Source organism: Zootoca vivipara, chromosome 8, assembly GCF_965207765.1.
Source record: "Zootoca vivipara chromosome 8, rZooViv2.hap1.1, whole genome shotgun sequence".
NCBI lineage: Eukaryota > Metazoa > Chordata > Lepidosauria > Squamata > Lacertidae > Zootoca > Zootoca vivipara.
In genome coordinates this window covers 27,761,061-27,786,442 of record NC_142591.1, presented here as the reverse complement: position 1 = coordinate 27,786,442, position 25,382 = coordinate 27,761,061, and the positions used below count along the sequence as shown (strand labels likewise).

At 40.9% G+C, this 25,382-nt stretch overlaps 1 protein-coding gene across 27 annotated transcripts in view; it reads right to left on the bottom strand.

Moving 5' to 3' along the window:
- The window catches only part of ATXN1 (ataxin 1), a 202,769-nt gene that overhangs the window by 115,300 nt on the left and 62,087 nt on the right, over positions 1-25,382 (bottom strand). For all 27 annotated transcript variants that reach the window (XM_035124729.3, XM_035124742.3, XM_060277955.2 and 24 more), the window contains one exon: positions 13,983-14,087. The gene's annotated coding sequence lies outside the window, so the exon portion shown is untranslated. The remainder of the gene's footprint in view (positions 1-13,982; positions 14,088-25,382) is intronic.

Here is a 25,382-nt window from a genome sequence, read left to right as displayed (position 1 = left end):
ACAGACAAAATAAATGTCCCTTTTGATACAGGAACATACAAAGCATACAAAGCAGGAATACGATGAAAGGCAGAACTTTGTGAGCAATGCAAATGGAAAGCATACAAAGCAGGTAACATGTATGTTTGCCTACCTGGTAAAGAAATCTTCCAAGAACGGCATAAATGACTCCCTAATCCTGTGTTCTGAGAACTCAGTTATGAAGTCATGAGGACACAATTCAGCCAAAGTTCTGCTGATGTTAATGGGTGTTTTCCACTGAAACCAGTGGGTCCAAGAAGCACACAACTGTGGCTCGAATGGGCTACACTTTAGTGATTTCATTAAGTCGAATGACCATGAGGACAGAACACTGGAATAACCAGGCCTTACATAATTTCATATTATAGACCCCTTTGTGACATGCATCTATATAATCAGTCTCTGATAATGCGGATTCCGAAATATCATAGATAAATATTTGAGATTTCTCATTAAGACACAACTTCTATCACACTGTTAACTCCAAGCAAAGGCAGTATAATATTTACTCTGAAAATTTAAAGCCATTAGATACTATGAAAAAATCAAATTAGTCTGTCAAAGAATTGCATGCCCTTATTCTGAAATCGCAACACATTCTGTCCACGTACTCTTAAAACAGCGTTCAATGCTATTGCTATGCAATTATGGCATAGCATGACAGCCTCAATTATAACTCTAAGCAGCATAATTCAGATGCATAGTAAGAATCCCATGTAAAACCATCATTTTGGTATAAATGTAATTTGCTGCCAATTCAGGCTACTAGTTATTGCAAGAGCAAATTCCACTCACTGAGTAATATACTTGAGTTAGAATTAAAGATTCCAATAAGATATTCAACAGAGAAGTATAATTGTGCCTACATGGGCCATTAAATGTGGGTACAAATCATAGATAGGATTACTTTGAATTGCAACACTATCATATTTAATAATGAAAAATGAGTTGTGGGTATTAACCAAATGGGAATGACACAGGTTACTTGGGCTCTTGCATTCCTCTCATCCGTCCTACAAAGCTGAATGAACTGGAATGGGGGGATCTGCATTTGAAAGCAGTATCACTGAAAGAGGGCTATAATGCAATGGTCAGGAGATACTGCATTCAGTTCAACATGGTACAACCCAGTTCATCTGCCACTTTCACAAATGAGGTAAGGAAGAAAAGGGTGCACACATATGTACCTGGCAAAAGTCATACTGGAGTAAGAATTATGCAATGCCTTTACAAAACAAATTTACATGCTTTGCATAAAATATGAGTATCTGTATAGGTTTATGATTTATACAGAAGTATAGTTTTATTATATTTCTGTTATGTGAAATATCACATTAAAACATAAATGTCAATCCTCAGTTCGGTAAAATGCAATTAAAATCAGTAATATGTTACCGAGATTGTGCTGATTTCCTTACTCTGGCACAAGCAACCCATGAAAACAACCTGTAACAGGCTAAAAATATTAAAATAATTTAAGCCATGTGCACTGATAATGTAACATGCTCCAAGACATACCTACTTTAACCAGAACATAGTTCTCCTTTCCTCTATATGTACATTTGTTTATCAGATGTGCAACTTGTCCTTCTTCCAAGGAGCTCAGTGACATGTATCCTCGTAACACCCCTGTAAGTTAGGTTCAGTTGAGAGATAGTGACTTATCCAAGTCCACATACAGTGTATATCAGGCATCCCCAAACTGCGGCCCTCCAGATGTTTTGGACTACAATCCCCATCATCCCTGACCACTGTTCCTGTTAGCTAGGGGTCATGGGAGTTGTAGGCCAAAACATATGGAGGGCCGCAGTTTGGGGATGCCTGGTGTGTATCAACCACATGAGACCTGCATGCAGCCAGAAGATGACTTCCTTATAGCTCACAGGCCCTTTCCCTGCTGTCCAGCTGACTGTCTGTCTGTCTGTCTGTCTGTCTGTCTGTCTGTCTGTCTGTCTCTCTCTCTCTCTCTCTCTCTGTGTGTGTGTGTGTGTACACAGAGAAAAGGGGATTAAGAAGAGTGAGTGCAAGTTATGTCTGTAGACATCCATGTAGGAGGGGAACCAGAGGCCCATACCATGGCAGGTCCAGTCCCACTCACCATCATAGAAATTCTTGAAATCAGTCTTTCAAGTCCAAAGCCAACACTCTGTTAACTATGCTACACTGCCTGCTATTACATATCATCTGCTCATAAAGTCTACATATTTACTTTATTTACCTCATAGGTCACATATGAGCTAGTTTACTCTTCTATTTTACAAAGTTTGATTCATTTAATCTTTTCTGTGATAAAATACATAGGAGATATTTACAATGACTACTGTCTGATTATCAGTGACAGTACTGGCCATCTCTGGGGCATTCAGGGTATAATTCCAACCAGCCTTTTCCCTGCACACACAAAAAAGAGGTAAAATATTTCTATAATTCTATCTTTGTGATAGTCAGATTGGAATACAGGACATGTAGTCCCCCTGGGAACTTTTTGATTTACACATCACTCACATCCAATATGCCCCAAATTACTGGACTTTGGCAGAGATGGAAAAACATTTAGAACTGACAGTTTGCAGGATTATTATTATTCTGAGTATCTCCTCTTTAGTCTAAAGACATGCTAGCCATCTCCCTTACAAACACTTTCCAAATGCACAAAAAAAGCTGAGTATTTTATAAGCAAGGTTATTCTTGTATTCTCTATCTACAAATGATCAGCTTGTAATATTTGATCTACCCATTGTGATCTGAATCCCAGGCAGGCTAGCCTGCTCACTCAGCTGGAGAAACCCACGAAAGGTACACTGGGTGACAGCGATGAGCTATAAAGGGCACAAACACCAGGGGAATATACCTTGTATTCTGGCAAGTCAGACTGCATTTACAGCCCTCTCGTCTTCCAAAATTTGGTGGAGCAGAACTGTAGTAAATTACACTGGTTTGATTGCCTGCCAGCACAAAGAGGCGGACCAAATCAAAAGAAACAAGGCGGCACAGAGCAGCCACTTGAGAAAGCAGTACAGCAAAACAAGGAACGTGTCTAGTCCCAAGAGATTCTAGGACATTTAAGAGCAACATAGCCCAAGAAATCCTCAGGGAAAAGTTAGGTTAATGAAAACTCTGGAGAACTTTTGGTGACATCACCACCCAAGGAAGCAAAGCTCAGGTGATGTGTTGCCACAAAGTGGGATTTACAGCAAGGTATCTATTTTATTATAAGCCTATCCATTATTATTTTTGACCTTAAATCTGAATCTTGTTTTTTTTTTCAATTCAAAAGTAAGCCATTAACATTATTACAGATGTCACAATGATTCTGTAAGCTAAATTAGAAATAATTCCTAATGATATTTAGCTTTTCCATAGTACTTTCAAGTGCAGAAAGCACTTTATGAAGAGTTATCTAGTGGAAATCCTTACAATGACCCTCTAAGTCAGTATATTGCACGTTGAGGAACTAAGAGAAAGTGGTATGCCTAAGGCCTCCTTTCATCACAGACGAAAGACTCAAACCAAGGAATTCCTAATCATGCTTTCTAGCCCCGGAATACTGATTATGATAAATCATAATGTGGATGAAAATTCTCACTTTGCTCATAATTCAGAAGCCTACCTTTCCATCACTCTTTAATTATTGGCTCAACCAATCATCATGAAATTCGATCTCCACACCATTTTCCCCTTCCATAGTTTGCAATCACTCCGACCAAGTCAGGAAAAACTATGGTTTGCATTAACCAAACAAGCATCTAAAGCAGAATCTGAAGCCGTGATTTGAAGTGAGTTTACAAATCATCCCTTACAGATAGAATGCATTAAGATGTGCCAGATTTAATGCTAAACTATGGTGTGGCCATGAGGAGGTTATTGGAAGCTTCTGCTTCTAATACCCACCTTTCAATGTGTTATCCAAAGCCTTAATTAGCGTTAGTTGGAGGCAGGGCCAGATTTAGGTTTGATGGCTACTGAAGGTAATGGGGCCCTTTATATGTCCAGCTGTCCTTTGTCAACAACAAATTATCACTGTTTTTTTGTGTTGAATATATGCTATATGGCAGCGGTCAGCAACCTTTTTCAGCCGTGGGCAAGTCCACCGTCCCTCAGACCATGTGGTGGGCTGGACTGTATTTTTGGGGGGGGGAGAATGAGTGAGTTCCTATGCCCTACAAATAACCCAGAGATGCATTTTAAATAAAAGCACGCATTCTACTCATGTAAAAACACCAAGCAGGCCCCACAAATAACCCAGAGATGCATTTTAAATAAAAGCACACATTCTACTCATGTAAAAACATGCTGATTCCCGGACCGTCTGCGGGCCGGATTGAGAAGGTGATTGGGCCGCATCCGGCCCCCGGGCCTTAGGTTGCCTACCCGTGCTATATGGTAATTTATGTTTTTTATCTTATATTTTGGAAATGTACAACCAGTTTTCCCCCCTTTACATTTTTGGGGGCCCCAAGAGAGTGGGACCCTAAGCTATAGCTTGTTTAGCTTATACGTAAATCCGGCACTGGTGGGGAGGGGGCAGAAATCAGCTTCATAAACTATGGTTTAAAGTTGGGTTGTTTCAACTAAGCATTGTGAAGACTAATCTCAGTTTTTCCAGGTTTGGAAAGACAGAGCAAGTGTTTGTTATCCTAAAACAGAAACAAAAAATATAAAAGTCTTTGTGGCCCCATTGGAGGTTGAGGGGGTTGTGCATGCTCACAATTCACAGCAGTTTATTACTGTAGCACTAAACTATGGTTTTACATTACTGGTCCATTCTGACTTCATGGTACCCACAAGAAGCCTCAATTCCTTTCTGCTCCACAACCAAGATTATAAGGACAAAGGGCTCCACCACCATCACCACCAGTAAGCAAAGATGAGACTCACCAGGTAGAGAAAGATTATGCATCAAGGGAGGACTCAATCTCTTTACTTCACACCCTAAGACTTGCAGAACATCCACCCATAGCAGTCACTTCCACCCAAATTCCGGCAATATGGGTAAATTGCTTACAGGCTTAAGAACCTATCATACTTAAAAGGCTGCAGCTGTGTCTTCCACAAAGGAGAAAAGGGATAAGGAGCCACAAAGCACAAACTCAGGTTACCGGCCACCATGCACCATAGAATATAATATATTGACACAGAGCATTCAAACACACAGTCACCTCCACCCCATTTCCTGCAATATGGGTGAATTGCTTACTGGCTTGACAAACTCAGCGTACTCAAAAAGGCTGCACCTGTGTCTTCCACAAAGCACAAACTCAAATGACCTAGCACCATGCACCACCGAATATAATCTAGACCAGGCATCCCCAAACTGCGGCCCTCCAGATGTTTTGGCCTACAACTCCCATGATCCCTAGCTAACAGGACCAGTGTCCCATGGCCAACCCTCTGAGAGCCAAATACCAGTTTGGCGAAACTGGGTGTGGCCACCCTACACCCTGCACTCTCACAAGCTTGCACACACACAAGCAGACAGATCATGACCAGGGTGGGGGTGTTCCACCCTCCCTGGCACTGTCTAGATTTTTTTTTAACTGCCAGCAAATTAAATTCAGTGGGGTCATGAAGGGACCAGAAAAAGTTGCTTTAGAGCAGGCATCCCCAAACCGCGGCCCTCCAGATGTTTTGGCCTACAACTCCCATGATCCCTAGCTAACAGGACCAGTGGTCAGGGATGATGGGAATTGTAGTCCAAAACATCCAGAGGGCCGAAGTTTGGGGATGCCTGATCTAGACCACTGCCCCTCACAACACTGCTGATCAACTTCACTCATTTATACTGCCAACAATCATCATCTATCCTTCGTTGTAGGATCAGAGCCACGACATATGGCAGGAGAACATAGCAACAGAAGAGCTCCTGTGCAGCTACTTCATTTGGTTAGAGCGTGGTGCTTATAGTACCAAGGTTGCAGGTTCAGTCCCCAAATGGGACAGCTGCATTGCAGGGGGTTGGACTAGATGATCATCAGGATCCCTTCCAACTCTACAATGCCACAATTCTATGATTCTACCTACAGCAGATCGGTAAATATTGCCTCAAAAAAAAACTGTCTCCCAACACAGGAATTGTCAAAATGTGACTCCTAGCCAAATGTATACTAACTGTGGAGTGGAAGCCTGGTATTCTTTTGTACATACATAAAATGCTCCTTCAGATGCAGTTAAGTCAGGGGCAGAGCGCATTGAGACCAATGCATGAGAAGACACTGGCAGAAAGAGCAATATGTGTAACCACCATTCATGTTTGCATTCTCTGTTAAGGCATAATGCCTGAAGAGAGATCACACTTTTGGGCTAGGAGTTAAGAGTGCCCTAATTCATAGTCCAACAATGCAATATAGTTATCACAGTAAAAGAAAAGAAAAGGGGGGATGTTTAAAACCAAAGGGCCTTGCACATATAAACTTTATAATTATTTATTTCTTAACTCATTTTCTCTTATGTGCAAACACTTCTCTCTCTTTTTGCTTTCCCTTCCAAAGTCTCAAGTTCATGGTTTTGTTTTTCTGCTGTGACTGCTTATCATGATACACACCCAAAATAGTAAATGGCTCTCAACAGCCTTTTGTAGCCATTTAGGTATTTATGATGTTTATCAATGCAAGAAAAGGATACAGAACACCTTGGCAGATAGCCAGCTGAGGAAATGATTTAACAATATTTTGCTTCTAAACATATTTGTCTGCAGGGCTCACTAATTCTTGCAGATGTATACCGTCAGCGACTTAAGATCTCGAGCCAATATTAAAATCAAAGACTGTGTTCGTTTTTTAAAAAAGCATTGTCAAGCAACGTAATGCTTTAAGTCAAATTAAAAATTATTACTACTAATAATTCCTATGTAAGTTTAAGGGGTTCACATTACATTAGCCATGTCTACATAACATTACAATGACTGCATATTGCACTACAAGCTTGCTCTTGGTTAGTTCTTAGGGCTAGAACTAATTGCAGTCAAACTATGAGCAAAGCCTGTGTTTATACAGTAGCAAGCTGGAGCCAATTCAATATTTTTTTTCTGGTTTAAGTCGTCCCCTTCCCATCTATGTCACTGAGAAGGATTTCTTTATTAGCCAAACTAAAATACCACCCTTTTCAAAAAAAATTTTATTCTCCTCGAGAAATGCACCATTGCAAGCTTTAAATTGCACAACTTTGCTAGAATTGTAAAACTATGCAATAAACAACAACAATAAAACCCAAATAGGCTTGTGTAATCAAACCAGGTATGCAATTGGCATCTTACCTGTAGGGTAGCAATTGCTCTTAGGATGAATAGTCAAGTGGCAAACTTGCCCTACTTCCCTTCCTCTCCCCAGGTGGTTGCCCTTTCAAATTGCATACACTTCTTTAACTCTTTAAAGTCAAGAGACTATGAAAGTGTCATATGGAACATTCAGCAATGTCAGACAAGTAGAGGGCTTGAAACCCGAGCCCTCTGGACCTATATGGCATAGCCAGGAAAACTCTTGGGAACGTGAGCAGAGTGTGTGTCCTTGAAGAGTCATTAACACAGCACCAAAATACTGTATGGTTTAATGTTATGTCTGAACCAGCCCTGTGTGCACATATTTTCCTGCAACAGGGATATTTATGTGTGGACTGGAAAAACACACCACTGTCTTTGGATGGAGAGGTGTGAAATCAGTTTACAACATGGACAGAACATGATGGGCATACATTTGCACTGACAGTTCAGATAAGTCAATAATTATACAGAGCACAAAGCTTACATTTGGTTGGTGACAAGATGAACCAGCTCCAAGACACTAGATCCATTCTACTGCAAATATTTAGCCAAAGTTCCCTGGCAATTAACAGCCTTAACAACGAAGGAAGAAGAAATCTGAATTGTCTTTGCTCGTGTTTCTTTGCTAAAAAGACACATACAGATGAAAGAAATGTTTGGAAACCCTCCAGAGTTTTGGGGAGAATGTATGTCAAAACACTTCACCTTCTGCAGTTGTAGGCACAGGAGACAAACATTACTTCAACTTCTAAGTTATCTACACTTACATGTAGGCTGAATACGAAGAAAAAATTCAAGAGTTACAGCTGATTCCGAGAAACATACATGCATGCGCACACAACAAACGCAACTCTGGTTGCCTTAGCAGAACCTCAGAATCAAATGTGGTAAAATAAGAGCATGTGTGCTAGCTTTTTAATTATTTCTTGCTGATTATGTAAACACTTCAAGAGCAATTATCTACCACCTTCAGCGGCTAGGAAGAGAATCTGCAGCTGCAGGAAACACACCACCATCACGTGACAATGTCACCACACGTGTGTAATGCGTGTAACTCATAGTATTACATATCAATGGTGATGTGAGAGAACATCTGGTTGAATCTTTCTGCACTTGTAAAATGTAAGAAGACATACTGGTGGATGATGGACATTCTTATGGTAGTGCATAAGACAATAAGCAAAGACAAACAGCTTCACCAAGGCGTATCAAGCACCACTGAGAATGTTGGATACATCTGAAAGCACATTTCCCTGCCACCTAGAACAGCGTTTCTCAACTGGTGTTCCGCGGCACACTACTGTGCCGCGAAACACTGGCTGGTGTGCCGCGACGAGAAGGGCGATTTGCACTGTCACGTCGCTGACCCGCCGGAAAGGAAGCTGGCCGGGTCACGACGTGACAATGCAAATCGCCCTCCTGGGGAGGAGGAGGCAGGCGGGGAAGGCTGCGCAGGGCTTCCCTTCGCCGGGCCAGAGCGGCGGCGGCTGCCTGGGGCGGCTGGGAGGGAGGCGGCGGCAGCTGCGCGCCCGTGTCTGCCCGCCTGGGGTCTGTCCCCGCTCGCTCCGCAGGCTCTGCGCCTGGTGGGTCCGCCTGGCTACCGCGCAGCAGTTCTTCAGCGGCATGCTTTACCGGTACGTCTCCCCTCCAAACTAAACTAAATATAGGGCAGCACAGAGTTGGTGTGCCGCGGGATTTTTTTTCATAGAAAAGTGTGCCGTGGCCCAAAAAAGGTTGAGAAACACTGACCTAGAACACATACTGCTTACACTGGAGACACTCTTAACTAGGGGCAAGGGAGGTATTCAATTTGGTTTTATTTTAATTGACACCAAATTTTATGTTGGATGTCTCCAACCCCAAGACATGTGCAAAAATGCATACATTAGAGGTGACTTTGCATACATTAACTAAAATAAGGAAAAATGCATTATATTAGATAAAATGACAAACAAAAATACTGTTGTGAGTTTGGGGTGGTGGGGTTAAAGGTAAAGGTAAAGGGACCCCTGCCCATTAGGTTTAGTCGTGACCGACTCTGGTGTTGCAGCACTCATCTTGCGTTATTGGCCGAGGGAGCCGGCGTACAGCTTCCAGGTCATGTGGCCAGCATGACAAAGCCGCTTCTGGCAGCACACGGAAACGCCGTTTACCTTCCCGCTGTAGTGGTACCTATTTATCTACTTGCACTTTGACGTACTTTTGAACTGCTAGGTTGGCAGGAGCTGGGACCGAGCATTGGGAGCTCACCCCGTCGCGGGGATTCGAACCGCCGACCTTCTGATCGGCAAGCCCTAGGCTCTGTGGTTTAACCCACAGCGTTAGTCTGGGTTAAAATCCAATGGAGGATTCCATAGTTGAACTAGCCAGGCAAGTTCCTTTGTGAAACAGTTTGTTTCCAAAGTACCGCCTATGTTTGGTTGTTAGTACGGTATACAGTCGTACCTCAGTTTACGAACCGCTCGGGTTGCGAACAGTTCGGGTTACGAACTCCGCAAACCCGGAAGTGTTTTCGCCGCGCGCGAGCACTTTGCACATGCGCAAAGCGCGCAAAGCGCAAAAACCTGCGCTTTGCGCATGCGCAGAAGCAGCGCTCGGTTTGCGACCTTTTCGGGTTACGAACTGCGACCCGGAACGGATCGCGTTCGTAACCCGAGGTACTACTGTATTGTCCAAACAACATTCCAGCTAAAGATCAGTTAATATATGCTCTTTAACCAATCTGTTGTTGGGTTTTTTAATATTAAAATTGTGATCAAATATTTATGACATTAAAACAGTCAGGACTTTGACAGGTTGTGCTAATTACAAGTCTCAGGTGCATGATCTGATCAATACCTGACTAGGGCAATACATACATATAGCCCCTACGCCTGACACATATGTGTGCCATGTGTGGTGGTAGAAGAAGGGATACACCTATGCACTGGATCAAGCCAGTTTACTGTTATGAAACAATGGTAGCTACCAGCATTACAAAAATATAAATATATGTCACAATAAATCAAGACACTGAATTGCTCGTTTTGGTTTTTATTTGGGACCCCAGTGATAGCCGAAATAGTTAAACTATTTTAAAATGAAATTAAAAAATATCAAACATAGCAACTATAAAACACAAAAGTAATTCTGTAAATGTAGGTGGTGTGCCTGATCCTAAATGAAGGGTGCAAATATGTTTATTATCATAATGTTAACATTGCCCCCATCGATTTTCCCCTCCACAAAGGATTGCTCAAAGGATCATACAAATATAAAAGCAAACATAAAAGAGATAATAAGCCAACCATTAACACACCATTTTCAATTTAACACAAATACATCTAGATTTCTGCAGACCTGAGGAGCAAGGCTTGGGATCCCCTCACTTTGCCTTTGATATCAGATGACATCATGGCACATTTAAAAGGTGTGTTGCCACCTTGACTTCATGGAATATATGACTATGGAAATATACTATAAAATTATTGCTGGTCAACTGATATGCCAAACAATTCTGAGCTACACAAACTCTCTCAATGAGCCATTAAGAAACATTCTGTACAACTCAAAAACCTATTAGCAATACATCAGCCCAACAAAATGTATTTCACTGACTCTTTGGAATAAACACAGCAAAACTTCCGCAAGTTAAAAATGCTAGCACAGGACTATGAAGGCATGGTAGAAACAGGTCTCATGTGGTATTTCAGCCTCTCTCTTGAAGCATGACATTTAGGTACAGGTGTTAAAAGGTGAGCTATGGGTAGTCACAGACCACACGGCTCTGAAATGTGGCCTTTTTTAAAAAAAATGCATCTAACACAGGAGCTAGGGGATCAGAGATTACAACAGTGGAGACTCTCCAGGAAAATGAATGCTGACAACGAAAAATAGCTCTGGTTTTCGCCCCCCGCCCCCAATTTTCTCTCCAAGACTATTGATATTTAGGACTACTGAGCCACTCCACACCTCTTTCAAGGCAAATAATTTTCGCAAGACAGATGCTTCATCGGAATGCCCCAAGAACAGTGAAGTTGGTGCTGGAATTCCCCAGAAACAGTTCTATGCTGTGCGGAAATCAAATGCTTGTTTTCATTCTATGGCTACTCCACTCTGCCAAATTAAAGAAAAGCAACAAATGCAGCGATCAGAACCAGATAGCTTGCAGTGATTTCTTTTATTGTGCCACGTGTGAAAATAACAAGGCACTGTGTTTCTAACAAGGAAAAAGCCTGCAAGGTTTTTGTTTCTCTCTTCATTATCTTTCAACAATTGTTTCCTCTCAGGCCACATAACAAAGAAAGATGAAGAGGTCCCCAGTTTTCTAATGCAGTAAAAATAAAAGGATAGATAGTGGGAAGGGTGAAAGAGGTGAAACATTTCACTACAATTCATATTGAGTTGTCTTTTTCTGTTTTTTAATTACAAAACCAAAAATAGCACAACATAGTCTGAGTCACGTAGCTGCTAATTATGCTACTATTTCAAACATTCCAGTGTCATTCACAGCCGTGGCGCAGAAAGAGGACTTTATTTTGGTCTAACCATGTCATTTAAAACCTTTTGTCATGAGGAGAATAGTATAGAGCACAGTCAAAATATGAATACAGAACTGACAAAGACAACTCAAAATTCTGCAAGGGTGTTGATATTTTGATAAAACAATTCCAATAGCCACACAATTGCAGAAGAATATGCCATTATAAGCCACCAACCTTTCTTGAAATCCTAGTACTCTACAGATGCATCGTTCTCCAAACCATTAGAGATTGTGTAGTCAGCTACCACCAATAGTAGGGCCAGGGTCAGTAGTTGCTGTCTTTGGGGAGCTACCATGGTCCCACAACCTTGGTCCACCCTTTAAAGCCCTGTCCACAGTCTGGAACTCTGAGCAGCAGCAAGTAAGCTGGGTCTAGCTCTCCATAAAAAAATAAAAACTTCCACAATGCTGTTAACATAACACTGATTAGATGCATTATGGGAAATTTACATGGTAGTTTGACCTAGCTGCCCAGCACTGTTAGGAGCACTACTGTTGCCTGCCAGTTTGGGCCAGCAGTTAGCACTTTGACAAACCTTCCTTCAAATCTAGAAGCAGCCCTAAACCAAGAATCAACTCCACCGCAACAATTCTTGTATGTTACTTCTGCATAGAATTCAAGACCTCTGTTTGCAAAGGCCCCAAATACCTATTTACTTAAATAGCTGGCTTCAACCAGCCCCAGGCCCGTTGAACATCCAGCCTGAAGGAGGATTCTGAGGCACTCAAAAAGCTTGCTCCCTCATTTTGTGACACTGCTGTTGGTTCTGATATAAATATACACCTACTGTGATTTTTAATGGGGTTTTTATTGAGGTGCCTATATCTTTTAAATAATTTAGTTTTATGTTCTGTATTTGAGACTTGTATCTTACGTGCTGATAGGTAATAGTAGTAAATTACATAATTAAATGTATAGCACAGCATTGCTCTTTGCAGTGCGTAAGAGGGCAGAGCTCTTGCAACTATGACATAGGGAAACAAAGGAAGGGGAGAAAAATGTAGACAAGGGTAGATAGAGGAAGAATGTGCAATTGTTTTGAGTTCCATGTGTTGAGGCTTGGCTAATAGGCTTCGCTGCAGAAAAGCATGTTTAATATAACAGCTGGCTCTTTGCAAAGCAACCAAGGAACAAAATGTATTTTTAGGGAAGAGCTACAAGGCAATTTCTCAGTTTGCTAAACTGGAAGTGTGGGAAGCAAGTGCCATGTTGGGTTTTACACAAGCCTATTTTCTTGATCCATAATTCACTTATTCCACTATCCTCAGTGTGGTTAGGAAGCAAGGAAGAAGCAGGGGTGGTGCCCGAAGCTGATTAAGTCAAGTTGCAATGTCAAACTCCCTTGCTTGATTTCCATTGAGTAAATCTGACACAAAGTGAAAGACAATGCTTCTCAAAAAAATCTCTACATGCTCCCTTTTTTTATGGGAAAATGCAGGGCTTTTGGCCTTGAGCCAATTGGTATAACTCTTGCCTGAATCTCCTTCAAGCCTGGAACTGGTTCTGAATTTGCATATCCCTGCCATGCAAGCTATACACCCTACCTCCGCCCTGCTGTATGAATTATCACTGATACGTTCTGGCTTGCAGAGATGGACATATCCCAGCCTTGAAAGAAGCTCCAAGTGGACATGACCTAAATAAAACTCTCATAAATCTGTGCACAAGCACTGTACTTCTTTCCTAGCCCATTCTGCTATTTGACAATCAGACTCAAACAGGACACGAAGGCAACAGTTCAGTGCCGTCTGATTTTCATAGCAAAAGAGGAACATGCAAGCAGGGAGCTGCTATCACTTTCCTCCTTGCAACCCCCTCTCCCCAGTGCCTAAGCTGAGCTCATTTCCTGCATTGGAACTTGGCTGAGAGAAAGGGAGAAAGGGCACCTGAAGGGACAGGCCATAGGAAAGTAAGCTGTAGTCATGGGAGTATGGTGAGGACCACCTGTCCATGCACATCTTTTGCTGTTAAAAGCTGTCCCTCTTCCTCACATCCTCATCCTACATGATTGGGAAAGGCCAAAGTTCAACACACATAGACTTGCCATGATCATATCCAACCCTCTAATTGATCCTTCTCCATGCATTGCAAAACATCAGCACAGCCTTTGAGACACACAAACACAAATTAATATATGAAGCAATTGAAATTTTCCTTGTAACAAAACTGCTCCCATTACTTACTTCAAACGGCAGGAGTATTCCTAGGTGCAACCTCCTTTGGCCAGTTGCTGCAGCACTTTCCCCTGAAGTCTGTGCATTAAAACTTGTTCATTGTGCTCAAGGATGCTAGAATTAAAAACAAAACAAGAAATGTTCAGAGAAGAAATGTCACTTCAAGTGGTTGGGCAGGGAAATCCCTGCACTATCCGCAATGTGTTTCTGATAACTTTAAGTAAGCTAGTTTTAGAACCAGAAGTGGGGAGAAGAAGTGGTCGTTTTTGTGGATTGTGCCCTTTTGTTATCTCCGCAGCCTAAACGGATTTTTTCTTCGAACTCGGCCTGTTTGTTAACATTCTTTGATGATCAACTGCTGATTAAACAGACTATGAACACATAAAAAACAGGAGTAACCTCAGGGAAATCTGGAAAAATAATCACTCTGATAAGCAACATGGATGGTGCAGTAAGTAGGTAAATCAAATGAATTACTTCGTTCCCCAATCTAAAGGTTATCTTCACCCTCCTCACGCCTCTGCTGCATTCAACACCTCCTTCATGGCCACATCAAAGATCAGCTTAGCAAGCATCAACCTAGAGTCTACTCTTCTTTACATGATCAGTTTTCTGCAATCAAAGCAGTGAGAAAGGGCGATCTTCTTCAAAGACTCTTCCTGTGTTGATCATTTAACACTATACTGTCACCTATCACTGTTTCTTTACACTGCCAAAGAAGTAAACAGTGTTCTTAAAAGTATTTTAATCTTTCTTCTATCCCTTCAGCGGAGGGTGAACTCACACACTGTACTCTTTTTGTAGTTGCACCGGGGCTTACCTAGACAACTTTTTGTGTGTGTTCTGCACACACTTCTTAGCTGTTGCAGGAGTTCCAGAAAGTTTCCATCAAGGGAGCACAACCACTGTAAGGAAATGTCCTTTCCCCAGAGCTCAAAACACAGCAGATTGTTGCTTGGAAAATATTATCTCCCCACCCCAAACCAAGTAAACACTCATTGCCTTATCAAATAAAGCATTAAGTGTTGTGATATGTGTATCACAGGTCTCTATCTGATGGCATGTGGGATACAACAAGGATGAGACAAAAGTTGGGGGTGCTCTTTGATCGCAGTAAAATCACTTCCCCTTTTGCAAGCTTTTGGGGATAATATCAAAAGAGTGTGTGGAAGTGTTCATCTATTCTATTCAGAGTAAGGGCAATGCAATGCAGGAAGCTTTGCCCTTGGCTGCAGTCATCACATCACCAAAACTGATTATATATAGCACTGCAACCTTGGAAGGCAAATGAGGCCACCACCATGCTGAAACTAGTCAGTTCTGGCCAGTAACTGGCAATATTTTGGCTCCTACAAAAGCAGAATGTGGCATTCAAGTTAGGTTTTTTGTAATTAGGAAAGCAGGCTATTTAAAATGAATAAAGCCATAAATAAGCACCAGTTCACTGCTATATGATATGGGAGATCCCCCCCACACACACAAAAGCACGAGGGTTAACTTCAATAATAAATGTTGAATATTTACATCTCTCTTCCTTCCACCCTTCCCTCTCCATTATTCTTCATCTCTGCATTTTGCTCTGTCCGCCTGCTCCCCTGCCCACCACAATTTATTCCTTTTTATCTACCTGCATCTTTGACTGAATTCTTGCTTCTTTTCACCTTATTCTGAAAGCACATGGGTGGCACCCAACTAAATCATACTCCACTTGGATCTGTCAAAATCTATGACTTAACTGGATACCATCTTATGCCTATATGGATAAACACACATCAAAATGCTAGCTGCTGTTCATTGCCTTAATAAATATTGGCAGATCACATGGCTTTCTTACAGCTGAGTTATATTAATCCACATATTCAACCACTCAAGTTAAAGGAAAAGCTTCAGTCTAATGCAGGCTTCCTCAAACCCAGCCCTCCATATGTTTTGAAACTACAATTCCCATCATCCCTGACCACTCGTCCTGCTAGCTAGGGATCATGGGAGTTGTAGGCCAAAAACATCTGGAGGGCCGAGTTTAAGGAAGCCTGGTCTAATGCTTAATAAAACTGTCAAAAACATTTGCGGAGTCATGCCTGCATTTTCTCTACATACTTTCCAAACCCTCATAACAAAACTGTTCTGTGGGAAACTGAATGAATTACTACTGTCATGGGATCATTTTACAGCTCCTAAATAAGATATACTATAGCTGCCTCACAGTTTTACTACCTCGAGTGTGATGTTTGCATACTATGAAAAGTAGCTTATCAGCAGGAAGCATAATTTTGATTACCTAATTTGGATTGGTCAATATTTCCTCTCCCTGCAACTCAGTATTGGGTCAGCAGTCTCTCTCACCAAATCATCCAAGCTCCCTGAATTTCTTTACACCAATTCTAAAACAACTGATGCAGTTAAAGGTCATGTTGATTTATACAAACTTGTCAAATTATATAAATGATAAATATTCCACAGTCAACAAATTACACATAACAGACGATTAGCAACTTCTTCTGTAACTTTCAATGTGTCTCGTTCTACAAAAAGGGAATATGATGAAATAAAACTGAGGTGGGGACTGCATTGATGAATGCTCCCCCACTTAAAAAAACAAAACCAAAAACTTCCTGCAGAGGCAAAACCAGATATCGAGGATAAAATAGGAGCTGCAACCTTAGGTAAGGAGTTCCTAAATGACTGTGCTTCACAGTGTCCACTACTGACCTTGTGTATATTATTGTATTTTCCTCTTTTCATTTGCATTCCCACTTCCACACCATTATTTAATTTAGTACTGTACTACAATATTCATGACAGTGAGCCCTGCAATCCTGTGACTCAACTGATGGAACAAAAATGTGTCACCTGGCAGAGAAAGTCACTAGGGGGTTCCCTAGGCTATGCACCATCTTTAAAACAGTTGCAGTATACAAATAATGGAAATAAAATTGCAGTGCCTCTGTAATCATTGAAGTTCTTTTTAAAAGTCCTCCTTGAAATTGTATCAGTGACTTTTCACTTATCCACTAATCCCAGAAATAATGCCTACTCCCCTTCCACAATTTATTTACAACAACAACAACAACAACAACAACAACAACAACAACAACAACAACAACAACAACACAATTCAAATTAAGCACCTTACTATCCCACAACAGGTGAGACTGCTGGCTTACTCTGCCAGATACGTGTGTATACAATTGCAACCTACGATATACAAAACCCAAAAGTAATACTGACTTTCTAGAACTGTTTCTGGTGAACCCTATTCAGCCACTGGTAGGGGCACCATGGCCTGTCAGCTTCTAAGCTGGGCTTCTGGATGGAAAGTGCTGTCCTCCAGAATCTCTTAAGGGGAGATGGGGCAGGGTGCCCCTTCCTTGTCCCTTTCCCCTAAGGACCTGGCTCAATACCTCTCCTACCATCGTAAGTTGTGACAATTACTATGAGGTAAGCAAAAATGCACAGGACTCAAGCCAATCTGCCTGTGGGCAAAATTCCTCCCCAACCCTAAAAAACAGGGACCAACAGTTGTCCATAGCAATGTCATTGGATCACAAACCCTCCCCTGATGGAAGCAAGAGGTAAAGTAAACAACAAAGGGTGGGTAGTTTGAAAGGTCAATTGAAACAGAAGTGGAGCAAGCAGGCAAGGACCACCTTTTATGTCCCAGGAGCAGGCCAGACAGCACAGACTTTGGTCTGGTCCACTTCCAGCCCACACACCCCAGGGAGCCTAGAATGACGCCAATTCGCTCCCTGAAGTCTTGCTCCATTTCTGTCTTCCTGTGAAAGTGTTTCCCAGCCACGCTGGAGTCTAAGATGTTGACTACTCCCCTGCCACCATGCCAGGCTGCAAATGGGTAGCTGGGTTAATCTGTTGCAGAAAACAACAAAATCCTGTGGGTGCTACAAGACTTTGCTGTTGTTGTTTTCACATTCTAAGTAATACTACATGATGTATCAAGGAGGCAAAGTTGGGCACAGTTCACAATTTAAAGAAAAACATACAAAAGCACACAAGAAAACCACCATCAGAACTGGGATTCAATGTCCAAAAGGGGTCAAACTACACATTCCCTAGATACACAGAGCATGCTGCTATCCATCAGTTTTTTCCTGAGGAATCCTCTTTGGTAAAACAGTGCTTGGGGAGGGGAGGTTCATCTCTTCCTTTTCCAGTACAATTGATACACACCTGTTTGTATGGCTAGGAGTATTAGAGGAAAAGTTCTCATTTTGTAGTAATTTCTTAGTTGCATGCCCTATGATACAGGAATGCTCTCTGTGAAACAATTGGAAACAAAAATTCATGGGAGGAAGAATTCCAGCTTTAAGGAAGAAGGAATGACGAAGAAGTGAACTCAGTCAACCCACTGAAACACACCTGGGAAGCACACCAAACTTGAAATCAACATGGATATCTAGTTCCCATGGGCGGTATCCAACGCAGTAGTTCTGTTAGCAGAATGGTTTTTGTTTGTTCCTCAGATCTCCCCACTTTTTATAGATTTGGAGAGGGGTACGAGAAAAGAGGGAAGTTCCAGAACTGCCTCCTGGGTTACTGCCCTGGGAAGACAGCAGAAAGTTTGCTAGCAGTCCTGAAGAAGAAGCTGTTCTGTCAGAATTGGCTATATACCCCCAAGGCTAGCTTAAGGTCCAACAGTCATTTCTTTCAACAACGGCAGCTATTTAAAATACATGGAACATCTTGTTATACAAGACTACCGTAGCTCCCAATTACGGCTAGATCTTGGTGTGAAACAGCTCATGTATATGGAAGAACATAAGCAAACAATATACATTATTCAAAGGGATGTGTAAGCCACAGCTTATTAAAGAGAAATATCAGCCATCTCTACCTTCCACCCTAGCACTTCACCCCTTGTCTCCTGAAAATATCACCCTCTCATGCTGAGCTGTTTATGTATTTTGAAAACACAAATTATGTCATTAGTCATTTTTTAATGTGACAGTAAACTGCAATTACATAACTTCAAATGTTCACAGAATATACCTGCGGCAAACATAGCCAAGTAGCAGGAAGGGGCTTATCCATAAGTAATTATTTAAAAAGAAAGAAAAGAAGATCAGTGGATTTCTTACCCACCAACTGCTCCCTTTCTTCAGTGGCAGCTGCTGACTTTTAGTTCATGCTCTTTAACAGTGGTCCCATTCCCCAAACCAGATATCATAAGCAATTTAAGGGAAAGGATGCCTTTAAACATAGGCAGAACACCATAGTTTTATTACTGAGAAACATACATTATTATGTATGTGGCCACAGATATGTCTTTGTGAGAGGGCAAGAACATGACTTCCAAACTTGAGCTGTGTTGCAGGGCATATTGAATTTGTACGTTGTTTTTTTAAAAAGGAAGGTATGCATTCCAGTTGCTAAAAGTCAAAGCAAATGCATCAAAACTTTTAAAATGTTGGGCAGAAGATTTTTGTATGTCAGTCATGTTAGGCATACATGTTATGGAATTCATAAGGCTTTAATAGGCCTACAAAATCTAGATGCTGTTACATGATAAAGTGTGCCCATCAGATGGTATAAATCATCTCCGTATCAGTGTACGCTGCTTTGTGAGGGCATGGCCCTGAAAGGTGGTTTATGAAGCTGTTTAATCGCTAAACTTCCACTGAATTATGTATTGGTCTGGAAAGTAATAAGACAAGATGAATTGCAAACCTTGCCATAGTTCAGTGCTTAAAGCATCAAACTCTGCCACCTTCATCTTGGAAGTGGGGAAGTACCGTGTTTCTCATATTATAAGACATGTCTTATATTTATTTTTTCCTCAAAAAAACACACTATGGCTTATTTTCAAGGGATGTCTTATTTTTTTCCTCCTCCTTCTGCCGTGGCCGGCATTGCTGCTACGCCTATCACTATGTCTTATTTTCGGGGTATGGCTTATATTCCTTGAATGCTTAAAAATCCTGCTATGGCTTATTTTATGGGTATGTCTTAAAATATGAGAAACAGGGTAGGGTGGAGGTTTGCCTCTGTGATTCTTCTTGAACATTGGAGACACAATGAATGGACCCCTGTATATTTCTATTTAGGTGTCCCCTCCCTGTAAAATCCTTTGGAAATCTGTTAGCAATACCAGGTTAGCACAATCAAATATACCGTATAAAGGCAAACCATTCCTGAAGCTGCTCCCCCTTCTGCAAAGTTTACAGATTTTCACGTCCCAATGCTACAACCTGTAAAATAATTTTCTGAAGGTGTTCCCAATCTCTTCTTGTTAATATCTTCTTGTTAATATGACACCACCATTCCTTTTCTTAAAAAACAAATAGTAGCAAAAATATTAGAAACACCTAAGTCTTCAATTTGTCCACCAGAAGAAAAGCAGCAAAAATCTTATTTACATTACTCAAACCCCAGTTAAGTCACAATTTTAAGATATGTATTGTGACAAAAGCTTCTGCAATGGTATATTTAATCTAAAGTTAGCAGAATGCTCCAAGCTACTTCAGGACTGTTTTTCAAACTACAGCAACCAGCACCTTTTGCGTGACCACCAACACTTAAATTGGGATACAGGGTTTTCCCCCACCACAAGTGATGGCAGAGTTCATGTGGCCAAAGTTCTCTTCATCAAATGAGCACAAGGCCAGATGACTATCAGAAACTCAGGGAGGTGGGGGAAATCCCACAATCTTCTCAGGGTTTGTGGCTACATATAGACAAGGTTTCTGAAACAATAATAGCAACCAAAAAACACTTTTAGAACAGCAGTGACAGATATACCAATACAAAATTATTATTTATGGTACATTAACTGCTGGAAACACAATCAGCCTCCACTTCATGCAAGTGATGAACCAAGTTAGGGAGTCACAGTTAACCGTTACTTCTCACTGGATGTAACCAGAAAACTATGGGCAATAGCTTCCAAACAAGCCAAGACATGAAGCCATGGTTTAAAGTTGGCTTATGACTCCTGCTTTGTTGGGAAGCTGTGAACCTTAATTCCCAGTTTGTAACATGAGACTATGGTTAACTGTGGCTTCCCAGCCCACTCACACAAGAAAGAGGTGGCTGTGTGTGGGTACATAAAACTTTTGCACATCCTGGCTTAATAAACCAAAATTTGATCGTGTGAAAGAGATCTATACAAGGCTGCAACAAAAGGCATTTTTACCTAGATATTTAATTGAACAGCTCAACTTCAAAGAATGGGAAGATGAAGGGTTCCAAAATGAAAGCATTGCAACATACCCACAATTGTCATCATCACTTCCAGGATTTCGAGCAGCAAGAAGGCACTTGAATTAAATTACCTAAATTAAAGTTGTAATTCCATCTTCACTCTGTGATGATACCAAACACCCTGGTTGAAATTTCAGACTTATTATGAAGTGGAATACACTACAGAGAGACAGTAATGAACAGTAAAGTTCATTGCTGAATTATTGCATATAATTAAAAGTACGGTTTCTGCTATACCCATGCTTAAAGTAGGTTAATAATAACGTAAGAGAGAACTGCCACTTTAAAAACACAAATCATGCATTTCCATACCCAATGTGTGATGCTGCATATGTTGCTGTTTAAAAAAATTATACAACCAGCACCTGATAGAAAACTATGCAACACTTGGAGGAACCCAACTGCTATGTTAGATATAAAAGACCTGGAGACATTTAATCAAGGATGACAGAAGTCTGCAAGATAACTGTAGGCCAACCCAACGGACCAAAAATCAATAATAAAAAACTACAACTGCAATTCTTAGCACACATTCTAGGAACTACTCAATAGGATTTACTTCTGAGGAAGCACTTGGAATGCATATGCAATACTTACATTTATGACTAACATATAATTCGTGATAAACTAATAGCCACACAACAGAAAGGTACAGTACTCGAGTAAGCTAGCATTTATACACATAAATCAAATCAACACACACAAGTTCCAAGAAAGAAAAATCAAACACTTAATATTATTGCTTATTAGTACAGCTCACACACTTTTTCTGATGTGTGCACAGAGTTCACTTTATAAGCAAGACAAAGATGTACTCTGTTAAGTTTCAGAAGCTGATGCAAATCAAGATGCACACAGGGTATACAGCCTCAGTTTCTCAAAGTTTCTGACTTGTATAACTTGTGTCAAGTAAGCACTTTGCCCAAGAGCTTATCACCAAGGTTTTGAAGACTACTAGAAAGTAGTTCCTATAAACCAAGTGCCAATATACATATATCACACATACACAAAGCATACTAGGGAATAAGGTCCACTATCCTAGAGGAAATTCAAGGACCAGTCCACACAACTGAAGCCCAGCATTACTGGACTGCAAGCACCATCATCCCTGACTACTGGCTCTGCCCGCTGGGGCTGATGGGAGTTGTAGTCCAACAACATGTGGAAAGCACCATGTTAGCTACCCCTACTCTACAGCACCAAACCAAGTTAGGAGCCAGCTGCTCCATTACAGAAGAAGATAAATAATTCTTTCAGATATCTATCATGGGTGATACAGAGCATGTGCAGGAATGCTGGGGCATGAACTCCCAAGATGGCCACATTATCTGGGATTTAACAGCCGATCATCATTGGGAAACCAGTAAAGTGATGCATTGAGTTTCCTGTGAGAGATGTAACACAACCTGTCCTCCCCACATTACTGCTAGGGCTTTTGGAACTGCGCATACACACACAACTGACTGGCGCCCTGTCTGTATAGAGAATATGGCTAGCTGGGGGGGGGGGGCACCATTGCTTTTTGTCCCATTTCTCCATTCAAGCTTTACAATTTAACGAGATGAATCCTTTCATTTCTGACATCAGGAAGCATCATGTGCAACATACTACTCACAGTTTAGTAATAAATGCTTCGACTATTAAGAAAAATGTTTTAAGATTTCAAAAAGCTAACTAACTTAGCAACTTTTGCACAATGCATGGAAGCCATGAACTGTAGCAAAGTGAGTGAGTGAGTGAGTGTGTCAGAGAGAGAGAGAGAGCACTCAATCACCTTGTATACTGAAAAATCAGAAGGTAAATTATAACCAGTTAAAACAAAACACATAACACCGTCTTGAGCGAAGCTGTGAGCATCAAGCATACCAATTTCAAAGGACTAAGAGAAGATGAGTAAGTATGCAAACCAGGTTCTACAGCAATGCTTTTAGTTGTCAAACCACAACAGAGAGAAAACGTATAAGAGTCTGTTTCACTAGCAATGAAGACAGCTCTTTAACTGAAGAGAGGTGCATACTTCACAGGGCTGCTGCTAGGGAAACTTACTAGCAACAATAAAGTCAGATACTGGACTTATTCCCAAGAGTAAAGTACACAGAAGAAGAAGAAAACAGACACTGGTGGTATAGAAGAGCTGCAAGAAACTAGTTTACATACACAAGCACACACAATATTCTGAAGCAGGGGTTCCCAACAAAATTTTCTCGAGGACCCCTCATCGAGCCACTATTGTGACAAGGACCCCCATTAATTCCTAATCCTAAAATTAAAAAGTGAGAGCCAAATTAAGAGTCTTTTTATATTTTATATTTACTGTATACGTTTTTTACAGTTACAGCAGAGTACTCCATCAGTATACAGTTAGTTTTAATTTTCAGTTCTTAATGAGATGAGTTAAATCTGTCCTTTGAGTCCATTATTTCTGAAATATTAGGTTCCAGGGAGGAGGGAGGGGAATGGAGAAGACAGGGTACCTGCGCAGTAGCGCACAAATGAAGCCGACACACGCAAAGCATCTTGGGGAGGTGAGCGTTAGTAGAATGTGTGCGCTGCCTCTTTGCAAAACAGTAGTGTTTGTAAAGTGCCACCTAACGGCATACAGCAGAACTACTGCCTCTATCTAATTCTAGTTTTGCGCTAGACTCTGCTCATGCAGGAAGCGGCCAAAACAAAAAATCTGTTATCATACGAAATATATTTAATATATTTTTTATTCTAATAGCATCTTGCGGACCCCTCTGGCATAGCTCGCGGACCCCTGGGGGTCCGCAGACCACCTGTTGGGAACCACTGTTCTGAAGGAAACTCAAGAAGCTCTGGATGGGGATTAAGAGAAAGAAAGTTATTTCTAGTTGCCAGAAACAGGACAATCAAATATAAGAAAAGCTTTTTGAAGTGTTATTTATTAAATTTGTATACTGCCCTATGCCTGCAGGATAAAATCACAATATAAAAACACAAAATATATAATCAAAATAAAAACAAGGACAACCCAATACATATACATGTACCGGTACATACCATATTTACTCGAGTCTAATGTTGCCATCAAATCTAATGCGCACCTCAATTTTCAGAACCTTGAAACCAAAAAAGTATGTAATGTAAATGTGCCATCGAATCTAATGGGCACCTTAATTTTCGCAACGTAAATTGGCCAAAAAAATGTGAGCATTAGATTTGGGTAAATACGGTGTGTGTGTGTGTGTGTGTGTGTGTGTGTGTGTGTGACACACACACACACACACACACACATCCAATATAACCCTTTTCATCCTATCTACGCAAATCTCCAACATCTTACTACTTCTGTACAAATGTTTAGCATAGATCTGCTTTTGCACAGGACGGATCTGTCCACAGAATGTTAAAGTCATGTGTGCACATACACATGAACAGATCAATGTATTAGCTTCATTAGAGTATTTACATATTACAGACTATGGTGGCAAGGTCCTCTGTGCTGAAAACCTACCAAAGGTCCAGGCTTGTTCATACAATTATGGTTTTTTCTTTAAAAAAAAAGTCTGGGTTGCCATTCCAAGAGTTAATTACAGCGTTTTAATGCCACATAGCTGAAACACTTACAAGTTGGTCTCTAGAGGAAAGGAAGGAGAAAGAGAATTTCTATAGTGTGCTTCAATTGTTCTCACTACTTCACAAACAATTCAGGAATGAACCAATCTAATTCTGAAAACAACAGTAAGCCTTGATACTGTATAAGCAGCATTATTGATGTTTTTTGTATCAATACAGTAAAACAAAACTTGCATTGGTCAAGGACAATTGTAGGAAATAGAATATGATTGAGACAGAATTAAACTTCTCAATAATAGTGGAGAAAAAGCTGATCTATCAAATGAGAACCTGGTTTTCATTTTCAAATAGTTACACACGTTGCATTTTTGTCTTAGATTGACAATTTATGTTTATAAAATATAATGGCCTGAATTGTACATGTTTCCTGATGGCTTCTCTAAAAACAGCAGTTCCTGATCCAGAGAAACCAATGTTGCAGTAAATGTCATCTATAATGTCAGGACAGATCCTGAAGCTGAGGCTCCAATACTTTGGCCACCTCATGAGAAGAGAAGACTCCCTAAATAAGACCCCTGATGTTGGGAAAGATGGAGGGCGCAAGGAGAAGGGGACGACAGAGGACAAGATGGCTGGACAGTGTTCTTGAAGCTACAA